Below are 12,059 nucleotides of genomic sequence, written 5' to 3'. Positions count from 1 at the left end.
CCATGTTGTTAATTCTGGCACCTCAGCTCTCAGATGTGTAGAGAGATACAGTTCTACAGTGCTGCTACAAATCTGCAGTCATCTAAAAAACAACAACAGTGTAGCGGTTTTTATTTCCCTTGGTTCTGTTTTTTGCTTTTTTGTTTTTGTCAGCAGAAGCCCCCACGGCAAGATCTAAAAATAAATATAATGAATGATACATGGGAGTTGCGCTCACCATTTTAAAAGGATAAATGTTTTGCTTGCAAAAGGTGCCAGACTGACTGCCTTGGAAAAAAAGAGCCATGCCGTTTCGCAGGAGAGAAACTGCCTGGGTTGCAGGGGGCAGGAAGCTCTGTTATCAAAGCCACTATGGATAAGTCAATCACAAGTGACTTGTGAGTCACAAGTCACACATCTTCTACGGCAGATTTAAATTAGGTTGCTGGTCCTGGCCTTGTGCCAGTCACTCGTGAACCCTCTCTAAATTCCGGTGGTGCCAGAGAATGTTCTTCATTGTTCTAATTTCTAGAGGAAAAGGCTCAGTTCGGAGGAAATTGACCAAGTAGGACGTTCTACCCCTCAGAAGCGTATCCAAAATTTTGGGGTTGCCCTTAGTATGTTTCCAACTGGTATGGCTGCCACTCTCATCAGAAACTCTGTTCTCTCTGAAATAAGGAGACGACTGAGGTACTGGATGCAATAGCCTCTAAGCACCCTCTCCTACTCCACAGAGCCCCAACCTGCTTTTGTTTTTTTTAAAGAATGAGGCAGTCTAGGAGACAATTAAAACTCAAGGGGTGTTAGTTTTAAAAATTAATCCGCCCTAACAAATATATGAGTTCATTATCTGGCCTATAATGTGGTGGTGATTGGAGCAAAGAAGCCATATTTTCCCTCCACCACTGTGGATGCATTCAGGCAGCGCTTTGTTCCATTTTCACAATGTTTTGCTGCCTGTTAACTTTTGTGTTTTGTTCAATCTTTTATGTGACGCTTCTGGAAATCTAGTGGAATCAACTGGAAGCTTAGCGTTCATTTCCCTGTTAATTGCTTCCCTTCAACAACAACAAAAAAATCTGTTTGCAATCCTGTTGACCTGGAAAATCGTGAGAGATAGGCACAGTTATTTTCCCGCCATTTTCATGGATCACGCCATGTGACGAACTTTGGGATGGTATTCCAGCATTTCCCGTCATATTCATGAGGGATCAGAAGTGCGCATTCACATAAAGGGTGGAAACATGTTGTCCTATGATGTCCGCTATTGCGTTGAACCCCACTGGTGTGAATGAAATTTAGCAGAACATGCCCACCAGTATACGGATCAGAAAGCCACAGTTCCGTAGTGGGCATGTTCTGCTAAATTTCATTCACACCAGTGGGGTTCAACGCAATAGCGGACATCATTCAAAACCTGGACAAATGTTCTAGCATTATAACCAGGAAAACTAGCATAACAACCCACACATCTGAATGCACCTTGTATCTTCATGGTGCCAACCGGCAGAGGTGCCAACCTGAATGAAACACTGGGGGGGGGGAGGGAGGTAAACCCTACCCTGCATAATCAATCACAAGCTGTGCACTGAAAGCCACCTCAAAAACTGCAGGTGGAAGGCGGGATATAAATATTTTGAACAAAACAAATATTCCATTTGAATATTCCACAAAATAAAACGATCCCACAGTACAGTAAACGAAACAGCTTTCTTCAAAAGTACTTTCAGTCATGTTTGACTATAAAGTACTCACCTCACATTCTAAACGGGGGTTGTCTCTACACTAATTATTTAGAAATTTGCAGAACGATATTGAGGTTGACAAGCTGAAGACAATGAACAGGCTTCATATTACTGAACATGCTGAGGCAAGCTCATTTGGCCCAGTTTACGAGCTGGATGATAGAAGCTGTCATCTTTTTATTTGCAGCCTTTGGGAAGCAGTTATCTGCTCTGGTCCAGAATATGGCAAATGCCTACGCCAGCCTTTCCCAAACTGGCGCCATGCTCGCTTGGGCTGACTGTAGCCCAAAGCAGGAATTGTCAATTTAAGTCAGGGGCCATGGGCACATCTGTGAACAAGAGGATGTGTTGTGGGCAGGGATCCACCTGTTCTACCAGTTACAACACAGTACTTCTTTCAAGCAAAATTAGCAAGGGGAGAGGATTCAGGGAAGACCTCTGTAAGCATCTGTTGATGACTCCTCAGCCACAACTTCTGGTGGGCACCAGCTTGGGGAAGGCTGGCCTAAGTTACAAAGCTACAAATCCCAGGGAGTGGTTTAACCATCAATTCCTCTCCCCAGGCAACCCTGAGAATTGTAGCTCTGGGGGGTGGGGGGGGGAGAGGAGCCTCCTAACAACTCTCAGCACTCTTAGCTACATTTTCCAGGATTCTCTGGTAGAAAATGTGACTGTTTAACATGGTACGTCGCTGCTTTAAATGTATCGTGTGAATGTATAGCCTTACCTAATGTTTTTAGTGTCCTGTGCCATATGCAATACGCAGAATGCTCCGTATTTTCCAAAGACTAATAGGGAAGCAGGCACAGTGCCAATTTCCCTCAAATGAACTCTTGCTTTCCACTTTCTTAAAAAGTGGTTGTATCCAAGGTCAAAATGGAATGTACTACAGCAAGGCCCCTGGGGCTACAGAAACAAGAATGCAAGAAATGATTTCTTTCCTCAGCTGTGTCAGGCCCTGAACCAGAAGTTCTAATAGCTCTTTTATTTACAGTCATGACCGTTCTTTTCCCTGAACACTGGAAAGTTCAGGGAGAACTCTGCAAGCTCAGGCTTATTTGGAGGATGGCATCTCGAAGCACAGTCTGTGTGAAAATAGTGGCATGCATAAATTTACAGATGGCAAGTGAATTAAAGGGATCCAGCAGCAAACCTAAAGGGTGCTAGCCTTAAAGTAAGATCAGACCAGGCATGGACTCGGTGTATAAGGTCCAAGATGCAATTCTCAAGAACTCCAGCTAAAGGATCTCAGGGAAAGGGCCTAACCAGGAAGACCTGATGCTTAAATGTGTCTTTGCATTAAATGTGAGTGTTCCTTAAAACAGCCATTGTCAGCAGTGAGGGATTTCCTCCCAATAGAAACAGAAGCAATTCTCAAAGCAGCAATTTTCATTGGGACTGCAGCAGGGGAGGAAAGGGTTAACACAAACACACCCAGCCTGCTGAGTTCCCAATACTTTACAGCAACCACCCGCATCCTGGAGGGTTGCTTTTTGCATTTTTTAATAAAGTAAATCTTGAGTGCAAAAATGCATTTTAATGTCAAATGTAATTTAGCCTTGAATCCTTGCAGAGGCACTGCCAAAGTTAGATCATACCAGACTACATGTGCCAATGGTTTAAATCAGTGGGAGCATCTGTATTTCTTCACCCCCTTGCAAGAATGGAATAATATCCTTCCCAGAAACATTCACCAGGTGCCTGTCTACTCCCTCATCTTCTGAATACATTAAAAAAAAGATTTTATTTTCTCATGCTTTCAAACAAGCATTAATAGAATCTCTGGTTCTATTTTGATGCTGCAGCTCGTTCTGTTTATTGTAGCTTGTGTTTTAGGGCTGACTGCTTTTAGAATCTCAGTTTTTAAGTTATGTGTCTTTTATTATGAACTGGCAATGTAAGCAGACCTTACAAAGTGAAAAGGCAGGATAGGTGCAGCTTTAGTTAACTCACTGGAAAACAGCAGAACTTTTGGCACTGAATTCTCAGTCCAGTGAGTTATGACCAATAGCCAGTGCAGAAAATTGGACTTACCAACTTAAAATTAGCTACCGTTTGGTTTGTATATAGTGTGGTAAAATTTTATCTTGTATGCAAATCAGGATGCATGCAGCAATGTTTCTCAAAGCCTTTCCTCAGATTATAAAAAAGAGATCAAGCACGAACTGTAATATTATGAAAAAGTATACAGAAGATCTCAAAGTTGCCAATGGACCCTATGTAAATGCTTACTTGCAAACTATCTTCTGTTAGTCATTACAAGATGTAACCGTCTTTTTCTGATGCTGTATTTTGGAATTATTATTATTCATTTTTAATTGCTGTCTTGCAGAAATTTTACTCCTCAGATGTTTTGCCTGTGAATTTATATTTTTGTTTCTGTTGTCACTGTTACTACATTTACACCATGTCTTTCCTCCAGTGAGTTCAAGGTAAGGTATATGCTTCTCCCACTCCTTGTTTAATTGTCACATCAACCCTGAGAAGTAGGTTAGTCTGAGACACAGTGACCGGCCCAAAGTCACCCAGTGAGTTTCATGGCTGTATGGGGTTGGGACTCTTGCTTTCTGATATCTAAAGTATTCTAATTCCACCTCTTTTCTGCATGGTGAATTTTAAGACAATATAATGCCTTTCAACATCCAAAAATAAAAAATAAAAAATAAAAAATAAAAAAGGAACAGCAGCTTGAAACCATAATGACTCTCTGCAATGAGCTTGTGCAGGCAATCAGGACAATGGCTTGGATCTTGTTTCTAACAGGTTGGGGCTTGTGCCAATTAAGATACATTTATTGAATTGTCAGAACGAAGCACAGCTCTGTTCCCGCCACTGCCAGGGGAGCCTAGAGATTACTTTGGATGAAAATCAGCAGCATCTGACTCATCAATAACTTTCTCTGAAGCATCTGAGTCTTCAGTCTGTAGAGCAAAGGGCATGGACAAATGGGCTAACATTTGGGGTTTTCTTTTTATTGAAACGTTTTTACCCAAATGGAACAATATTGCTAAGAGAGAGAGTGACTCACAGCAAAACACAGAGGGATTTCAACTAGCTATTTAACAGAGATAAATGAGAAAGGAATACACAGCCCATAGTTAAAACTATGGAATTTGGGACTGCAAGATGTGGAGATGGCCACTGGTTTAAAGGATGATAGGAGCATGGTGTAGTGTTGATAAGAGTTGCGGACTAGGATCAAGGAGATAGGGGTTCAAATCTCCCACTCAGTCACTCGCTGACCTTGAGCCATGGGCCAGTCACTCCCTCTGAGCCCAGCATACCTCACATGTGAGGATCAAATGATGGGAGAGAAGGAAGAATCATAGATGCTTCCTTGAGCTCATTTCATTGGAGATGGAAGAATATGGACACAGAGAGAGAGAGAGTAAATAAAAATGTGATTAGATAAATTCACCAAGGATACAACTATCAATGGCTACTAATAATGATTGTCTCTGAATACCGGTCATTGGGGAACAGCAGGAGAGGCTATTGCACTAATATCCAGCTTCCAGGTCTCCCATGGATATCTGATCAGCCAAGATGCTCTACGAAAAAGACCTTTGGTCTCATCCTGAAGAGCTTTCATATTAAATTCTAATGAAGAAACATTAAAAATTCAATTCACTTGTTCCCCTGACCATGTATACAGAACATGCAGAGAGGCATTGTACTCCCTAGTCCCTTCCCTGACCCCTATCCACCCAACACAAGTTCTCTGCATGTACATCTGGAGGTCCACACTTTGAAACCCGAAGGAAGCAGAAGGTGAGGAAGGCGAAGTGACCTTCAAAAATGTATTTGTGGGCAGCTGCAGTGGCAGCAGCTCACTGGGGCTGAATCTACACATATATTTTTTAAAATGCTGTGAAAATGCTTTTTTAAAACATTTCAAAATATATTTGGAACTTGCCATTAGCTCACCAGCACCATCTAGTGTCACATTTCTATAATGCACTTAAAACACACTTAAAACGTTATATTTGCAGCTGTATAGCTGAATCCTAAGTGGAATGGAGTTGCTATGCTGGTTTCCCAGCAGGTGGGTCACTGCTGCTTTTGGGAGGGAGAGGAGGGAGGGAGCTCAGCACAGTGGAAATACTTGCATCCTCCCTGTCATCCATGGTAAGCAACAAAGACCCACCCGCTGGGATACTTGCATAGTGGCTCTGCCCCATCCAGTGAGCTGTTTCTGGGCAGTTGAGATCTCTTCCCCTGAAGAATTTACCTTTGGTAAGAAAGAGCACAGCTGCTCCCATAGCTGAGGACTGTGGATTAGACAAAGAGGAACACACACACACACACCCTCTCATCTTTCAGAGCTGAGGCCCAACAGCCCTCTTGTTGCTACATATCATCACCGTAAGTCAATTTATTTGCATACCACATTTCCCACAAATACATCTGTGCTCAAAGTGCTTCACATGAAACACAGAGGCATTATTCAACTCACTCATCCTGTCAGTGCAAGGATTTGCACTTGTGCAATGGAACTACCCACCATGTGTCCTCCCCAATTCTGCTCCAGAGGCTTGGGGGGGGGGTAAGCAGAGATTTAGGGGGTGCATGGGGAGAGGAAGAGTCAAATTCCAATGCACAAGCAGAAATCCTTGCACTGATGGAACAAGTTAGTTGGATACTGTCCCATCTAAATATAAAAGCGTAATGAAAAGTTTAGTATTGCTACAACACAACCCTAAAATAATAATAATCAACAGCTATATGAACAATTAACAGACAACAAAATTTAAATGAGCATAAAGGTCACCAACAGGTCAAGTAAACATGCCCAAAGCTTCACATGTAAAAGTAGCCCCAATCCCTGATCTTTTAGGCCTCAACCCAAAAGGCTTTGAGATGACCATGCCGATTAAGTTTCCGTTCATGACAACTGCACAAACATTCCAAGTTCCACAAAACTGAACTGTACACTTTGTGCTGGAATATTTGCCAAGTAGTTACTCGGAAAGGTTTTTCCCCCCTTCTCTTTTATGTTGGCATGGGTACAAGTACAAATCAGTAACAAATTGGGGCCATTATCGTGGCTGAGATTGAAGACCTTGAGTTCCAGAGATAATAATAATAATAATTAAAAAAAAAAAAAGATTTGAGGGAGGCCTTAGCTCAGTATGAGAGCTCATGTTTTCTATGCAGAAGGTCCTAAGTTCAATCTCTGGCATTTCTAGCGTTTTTTTTAATTATTATTAAAAAACAAACAAAAGGAAAAAAGAGGATCACATCTCTACATGAGAACCTGGAGAGTCACTTCCAAAGGCAGAGCTTGATTCTGTCATGAGCCACACTGAACCATGTGGCTCCTGCAATGTGATCATGCATCACCACATCAGTTGCCTGCAGAGCCAGCCAGCTCCTTCTGCTCAAAAGCCAGCCAGCTGTGCATGGCTAGTTAAAGTAACTTTAAACCTCAAGTTTTATAATATGCACCACTGTTACTGTGTATACATCAACATTAAAACCCTAAATGGCCTCAGCCCTATGTACCTGAAGGAGCGTCTCCACCCCCATTGTTCAGCCTGGACACTGAGGTCCACCTCTGAGGGCCTTCTGGTGGTTACAATGGGGTTACAGGGAACCAGGCAGAGGACCTTCTTGGCAGTGGCGCCCGCCCCTGTGGAACACCCTCCCAGCAGATGTCAAGGAGATAAATAACTAGACAACTTTTAGAAGACACCTGAAGGCAACCCTGTATAAGGAAGTTTTTAATGTTTGATGTTTTATTATGCTTTTGTTGGTAGCCACCCAGAGTGGCTGGAGCAACCCAGTCAGATGGGCAGGGTACTACTACTACTGCTGCTAATAATAATAATAATTGCTTTTTTCAGGGGAAACGCATAGGAACTCAGTTCCAGCACCTCTCAGAGGTTCCGGAACATCTCAGGTGGGTGCCACTGCCATTCTAAGAGAAAGAGGGCATTCATCATGGGTGTAGCCAGGATTTTTGTTGGGGGGGGGCAGACTTTTGTTGGGGGCAAACCTCAGATTTGTATTGATTTATATTTATTTTGATTGATTTAGGTTGGTAGCTGTCCCCCTGCCCCCCCCCGGCTACACCAATGGTGTTCATGTTGAGTTCCAGCACCTCTTTTTCTAGAAAAATAACATTAGTTATTATTATTAATATATTATGACTGTGATTTTTATTGAAATTACTAGTGGCACAGATGCTGCCTGGACCGACCTTGCCCACAATGCTTGATGGAGGACCCATTCCCCAGAGTGCAGCACTGAGAAGGAAGGGGAGGCAACATTCACAATACCTGCCTCAGGTAGCACAGTTTCGCTGGTCAGAGTAGACATTACAGGGCTAGAGGAACAAAAACTTTGACCTGGTGTAATGCAGCTTCCTGTGTTATTCTGAAAGAGCCTGGTGCAGCATGTATGAGCATCATCAAAGAATGGAAAGAATAGGCTTTTGAAATATTGCTTTATGCTCATGCAAATGTTTGAAGGCCTAGTGAATGCATCAATTAATGGGCTAAAACAGAAGCCGTATAATCAGGCAACCAAGGTGTCTTTAATTGTGTGAGAATGTACACACAAAGACTCTGCATGAACAGGGGCTATCCTGGTCACTTTAATATCAGAGAAAGCTCCAGGGGCAAATGTACTTATTTGTTTTTAAAGAGTAAAGGTAAAGGGACCCCTGACTATTAGGTCTAGTAGTGACCGACTCTGGGGTTGCGGCGCTCATCTCGCTTTATTGGCCGAGGGAGCCGGCGTACAGCTTCCAGGTCATGTGGCCAGCATGACTAAGCCACTTCTGGCAAACGAGAACAGCGCACAGAAACATCGTTTACCTTCCCGCCAGAGCGGTACCTATTTATCTACTTGCACTTTGACGTGCTTTCAAACTGCTAGGTTGGCAGGAGCAGAGACCGAGCAACGGGAGCTCACCCCATCACCGGAATTTGAACTGCCGACCTTCTGATCAGCAAGTCCTAGGCTCTGTGGTTTAACCCACATCGCCACCCACATCCCTTTTAAAGAGTATAGCAGCCTAAAACAATAAAGCATACATACAATAAAAGCTAATCCACAAAATGCAATAAATACCAACTTCATGACCCCTCCAAAATCTAAAAGCAATCAAACAACTTATCAGCAAGACAAAACAAATAAATAACAACTTGAAACCTAAGTGGAAGCACAGGGGAAAAACCTGAAAATATGTATAACAAATTAAAGTTTTTCAGCTGAAGGCTGAAAAACAACAACCTGAAAAACAACAACCTGCTTTTGGTCAAACACCTAAAATCATAAACTGCTACAGAGAATTTCCCCAAAGTGGGTCCAAGCACCTTCTGCTTGCATGTACAGGTCTCTCTGCCCAATGTAGTCGCTGGGCAGAGCCCCAAAATAAAGCCAGAGAGATAAGCCAGAGAGAGCTGGCTGCTCAGATACCCTTTGTTTTCTCTATTTTGGGGGCGGGGATGGAAGAAAGTGATTCAGTCAGTACACTGTCCTCCTAAACGCTGACACTTTTTTTCTTCCTGAAACTCAATCTACTGACTTTTTATTTTTAAAGCTATCAATATACAGTATCTTTGCCAAATGGTACAAAATACTGTTATTTTGCTCCTTGCTTTACACCCTGCGGTGTGGCACAGATACAGACAAATATCCCCTTGCAAAGAAACATTTCCAAGACAAAGACAGAGAAGCAGAAAGACAAATCTGCTTCTTTCATTCTCTCCAGCCCTAATCCTGCTAATGTATTTCTCTAAAGAATGCAAGGACTGGTATTAACTTTTTAAATTTTGCAAATGAGGACACTGACAGGGTTTTCATTTGGGGAGTTGAAAAATGGCACAATCATAGATGGGTGCTATTTATCCACACACACACACAGAGAGAGAGAGAGAGAGAGAGAGAGAGAGAGAGAGAGAGAAAGAGAGAGAGACTTTCATAAATATTGCATTCCCATAATGATGTATAAAGAGGTATTTATTTGAGCGCTGATAGGAATGAATGGTACGAGCTCTCTTTCCAAGTGACTGAACTGCCAAATTGCAGGCAACTGGGCAATTTTCTGTAATAAAAAGGAGGTTTTCCTGTGAAGGCCTTCACTTACTAGGCACCACTTCTAACCTGGTAGGCACCCCTCCCGGTGCACAGTGTGATGACACAATGAGCTGAGAGCAAAGAATCTTGCAACTATTATTAACAACAACAATTATTATTAGTACAATTTCAAGCAACAGAGAGCATGTGCTTCTGCGTTCACAATAGTAACAGCTCCATTTGCACACTGGGGATGCACACGCACAGCTGCCCTGCAACTCCACGTGAGCCTCAGAGGCACAGTGCACAGCCCTCTTCCCCAACCTCCAGGTGTTGATGTATGGTCAATGGTCAGTTGGGAATGATGGAAACTGCAGCCCCATGGCATTAATTTTAGCAAGGATTAAAGGGACCCCTGACCATTAGGCCCAGTCATGGACGACTGGGGTTGCGGCTCTCATCTCGCTTTACTGGCCGAGGGAGCCGGCGTACAGCTTCTGGGTCACGTGGCCAGCATGACTAAGCCGCTTCTGGTGAACCAGAGCAGCGCACGGAAACGCCGTTTACCTTCCTGCTGGAGCGGTACCTATTTATCTACTTGCACTTTGATGTGCTTTCGAACTGCTAGGTTGGCAGCAGCAAGGACTGAACAATGGGAGCTCACCCAGTCGCAGGGATTTGAACCACCGACCTTCTGATCGGCAAGCCCTAGGCTCTGTGGTTTAACCCACAGCGCCAAGTATAATTATATTTTGTATATATTAAGTATATACAAAATGTACGGGGGAGAGAAAGGTAAGCCCTAGTGGAACAGAGATAATTAGAAGCTTATGGGAACAAATGGCAAGTTAACAATTACATGAAAGAAGCAGAGGGATTACTGAGAAAAACGGAAATAATTGTAGTCGTTCATGTAATGTAGTATGATTGCATCTTACGCTGCAGTTCGGTTCCAAGGAGTTCTGTGTAAAGGCAAAAACACCTATAGAAACTCTCCATTTGTGTGCATTGGGGATGCACACGCACACCGTTTTGGGGAGTATAATGGCGGCGAATGGGCTTGTGTGTGCCTGCTGACACATGCATTGTCCCTGACGCAACCCCTGTGCAAATGGGGAGTTGCCTGTATACTCAAACCCTTGGAACCACCTTGACACGAGCTTCCCAGGACTTCTGCAGGAGGTACAGTACATTCCACAACTGGGGTCTAGCAGTGCTAGATGACTAACGCCTAGCTGAAGCCCAATGGGCTTCTGAAACGCACTGTTTTCATTGAAGTCATGGAGGAAGCAGGCGACAGGACAAATGGCCTGCATCTGGCCCAATTCCAGTGTGCAACAGCCATCAGACTAGCTCAGGTGTTGGTGGATCCTGGGCTACCTCAGGCCCTGTTTTGGGGTTTTCAACTGGCTGCATATCCCATCACTGACACTCCTGGTTGCCTATTTGCATGTGGAAGGGGGAGTGTGGCACTAGTGGAGTGACTCTTGTGACCAGGAGAGCTGAGTGGAAGGACGCCTCTTCCAAATCCAACACTCACAGACACCACAGAATCATAGAATTGTAGAGTTGGAAGGGATCCCGAGGGTCATCTAGTCCAACCCCCTGCAATGCAGGAATCTAAAGATAAAAGGGTGGGGTGGATTGCTTAGTTAGGACTGTGGCATTGTTTTGTAACCTGCCCTGGGACCATATGGGGAAGGGCAGGCTATAAAGATAAGCAAACAAAAGTGTGCAATCTCACACACCCACACATCTATTTACACTTCCAAAGCTGCGTGCGGAGGTGAACTTGTTAGGATGCATCTGGGGGGAAATATAAACCCACCGAAAGGCGGGATCATAAAAGATTTAGTATATGCTAATGCGAATCAAAAGGCAACATAGGAAATGAGCGACTCAGTGGCTCCAACGTTAACAAGCTGCTTTGAGAAAACAGCCACCTGGTTGGGAACAGAGGGAATTCGTCTGGCTCCGCTGAAGAAATTCCTGTTCAATGAGCCAAAACACATCTCCCTCTTTTAGTCAGAACATGTTCCAATTCTCTAAATGGAAAAATGAAAGTGAGGCCATATCCACCCGATGCATTTAAAGCAGTATCAGACCACTTTAAATGTCCCCCCCCCCAAAGAATCCTGGGAACTGTAGTTTGCTGAGAGCCTGTTTGGAGACCTCTATTCCCTCCTAGAGCTACAATCCCCAGAGTTCAGAGAATTCCCTATTCTGAGGGAACTTGAGGAATCGTAGCTCTATGAGGCAGCAGAGTCTCCAAACAAACTCCAAGCAGTCTTAACAAACTATAGGTCCCAA

The 12,059-nt window shown here is 43.6% G+C and overlaps 1 protein-coding gene across 3 annotated transcripts in view; it reads right to left on the bottom strand.

Moving 5' to 3' along the window:
* The window catches only part of PRIMA1 (proline rich membrane anchor 1), a 54,867-nt gene that overhangs the window by 17,534 nt on the left and 25,274 nt on the right, over positions 1–12,059 (bottom strand). The window lies entirely within an intron of this gene.

The sequence above is a fragment of the Podarcis erhardii genome (genome assembly GCF_964252035.2).
Source record: "Podarcis erhardii genome assembly, chromosome: 1".
NCBI lineage: Eukaryota > Metazoa > Chordata > Lepidosauria > Squamata > Lacertidae > Podarcis > Podarcis erhardii.
Note: the sequence above shows the minus strand (reverse complement) of the source record. Positions and strands in the feature narration are given on the sequence as shown.